This window comes from Amborella trichopoda, chromosome 6, assembly GCF_054954075.1.
Source record: "Amborella trichopoda isolate Santa Cruz 75 chromosome 6, AtrichopodaSantaCruz75HAP2 v2.0, whole genome shotgun sequence".
Taxonomy (NCBI): Eukaryota; Viridiplantae; Streptophyta; class Magnoliopsida; order Amborellales; family Amborellaceae; genus Amborella; species Amborella trichopoda.
In genome coordinates this window covers 3,946,363-3,948,938 of record NC_142341.1, presented here as the reverse complement: position 1 = coordinate 3,948,938, position 2,576 = coordinate 3,946,363, and the positions used below count along the sequence as shown (strand labels likewise).

Here is a 2,576-nt window from a genome sequence, read left to right as displayed (position 1 = left end):
ACCTTTAACATCCCTTACACAGGCCAAAGTGTTGCAAACTGGACCACGAGTTATGGGAGAGTTTAAACATATTTCTCTATTTTCACTTTATTCATGTTTAATTCTTTTGCTAACCCCAAATAGTTAGGATAAGGCTTAGAAGATGATGTTGGTGATTCATGTTTAATACCTTTATTTCTCTTATTCTTTTTTTCTATTCATTTTTCTCATAATTATTTTCTTTTCTTTCATATGACTGATTGATTGTCCTCTAGCTAATTGATTCAAAGGATAAGGTTTGAAACAAGGACCTTTCATGAGATCATCCATTCTAATTCTTAACCAAGCTATGAAATCTGATCAAATTTTTATATTGTACACAAGTAGATGTCCTTTATTGTTATTATCTTTTTTTACCAATAATCCTTGCAAGAGCAAGCCCCATATCTAAAATGGTGAAACCTACTTTTATCCCACACAATAATTTCTCTCTCATAGTTCTTGGATAAGAACTTAATGAAAACATGGCAATCACCGCATATTCTGAGTTTCTTCACCACCCTTATAATACTTCCAGGCTCTGTGCTCATTAGGCCAAATGCAATGGCCAGATTGTCACAGTGATACCTAACTGCACTCTCCTTCTCCTCCTCTTCAATGTAATGTACCACTGGTACGGTTTTCGCGTCGTAGCCAATCTCTCTCACACCCCAATTGATTTCATCCAAAAACGTGCTAATTTGTGCAAATTGTACGTGCGACGAGTCTCCGACTGTGAATTCGTGAACAGCATTGCTCGCCTCGATCAAGCTAGAACCTCGAGTTTTCCTGACTCCTCTATCTCTCATTTCTTTCCTAATAGCATCAACATCATCCCAATTCTTCCTAGAAGCATACACATTTGACAGGAAGACATAGTTTCCCCCATCTCGAGGGTCCAACTCTAAGAATCTCTTGGTCATTTTCTCACTTAATTCGATGTCTTTGTGGGCCTCGCAAGCATGAAGCATGCTCCCTAGCACAACTGGGTTGGGCTCGACAGGCATTGTCTCAATGAGCACAATGGCTTCTTTCAAGAATCCTGCTCGAGCCAAAAGGTTGACCATGCACCCATAGTGCTCGACCTTAGGCTCTATCCCATACTCATTTCTCATGAGAGAGAAAAAACCCTTCCCGTCATCGACCAAACCGGCATGGCTACACCCAGATAGGAGCCCCACAAAGGTGACCCCATCAGGCCTAATATTGCACTCTCTCATTCTATTGAGAGCATCTATGGCCTGTAAGCCATATCCATGCATTGCCAACCCTGATATAATTGAATTCCAACTAAAAATATTCTTGTGGGGCAATTCTTTGAAGATTTGTAAAGCAATATCTAAGCTCCCACACTTCAAATACATGTCTAGAAGAGCTGTACCTAATACCACATCAATCTTGACCCTCTTGTGTCTCATATAGGCATGGATCCATTTTCCCATGTCCAAGCACCCAAGTCCAAGCACCCAAATGAGCACAAGCTGATAGCAAGCTAACCAATGTGACCTCATTAACTCTCACTCTCTCAACTTGCATCTAGTGAAACAATGAGAGAGCATTAGCAAAGTCCCCAGTGTGTACATGGCCAGATATCATAGTGTTCCAAGTTGTCGAATTCCTTGAATCCATGGCATCGAACAACTCTTTCGCCAATGCAAGGATACCAGATTTGCGATATCCAGTGATCATGGTGTTCCATGAAACCACGTCTCTCGCCGGATTCCCATCAAAAATCCGGCGAGTAGCCTCAAAATTGCCAGATTTACAGTAACAATCGATCATTGCATTCCACGATACATTGTGTATATCTCCACCAATGCAATGGAAAAGCATAAAACGATTCATAGGACCATAGAGATCTAGGAGCACAAGTGTCTATCACCATCCATTAAATGGATAGCCATGTAATAGTGGGACCTACCCTCTTCTTCCATCACAGTACTAGAGATGACAACGACGTGAATGGCTTTCTTCTGTGATGATATTGGTCATGGCAATGTTACTTAGGTACACTGCACATGCCTCTTCGGACGGGATAGGTAAAGGCTTCCTTTTTTACAAAATCGAGAAGTCTTAAGGTACACTTTTAAATCAAAAATAAAAAATGCAATTAAAATACATGTTTATTAGGTATTTTAACAAAAAATGTATATATAAGGTTGTAATATGGGCACATCTCAAAAATTCAATAGAAAAGAGTAATCCGAAGTGGGAAAAGCCTGATCCTAAAAACTAAGGTTGCTAGGCCTGATCCGAAGTAGGGCTGATAGGTTGCATGGCCAAGCCTGATCCTAAAAAACTAAGGCTTGCCCCTCAAAATGTGGCCTGAGGGCCAGGCAACAAAGGCCCAAGGGTAGGGCTCGGTCAAGGCGGGCCTAGGCCAAGACCAGCCTAGTTTGGGCTTGCCCCGATAAGGCTAGGGCCATGGCCTCTTTGGCCAAGTAAAGACCAGCTCCAGCCTTGTCCAACCGTGTGGGGACAAGGGCCAGGACTAGTCTTGCCTAGGCCCTACCCGTTGCCGGTCCTAATCCTAACCTCCTTGTGCTTGGATATAAAGA

The 2,576-nt window shown here is 42.1% G+C and overlaps 1 pseudogene; it reads right to left on the bottom strand.

The window, feature by feature from the left end:
- Positions 1-332: 332 nt before the first annotated feature.
- Positions 333-1,863, bottom strand: LOC105420682 (pentatricopeptide repeat-containing protein At2g29760, chloroplastic pseudogene; annotated as a pseudogene).
- Between the last annotated feature and the right edge of the window lie 713 nt (positions 1,864-2,576).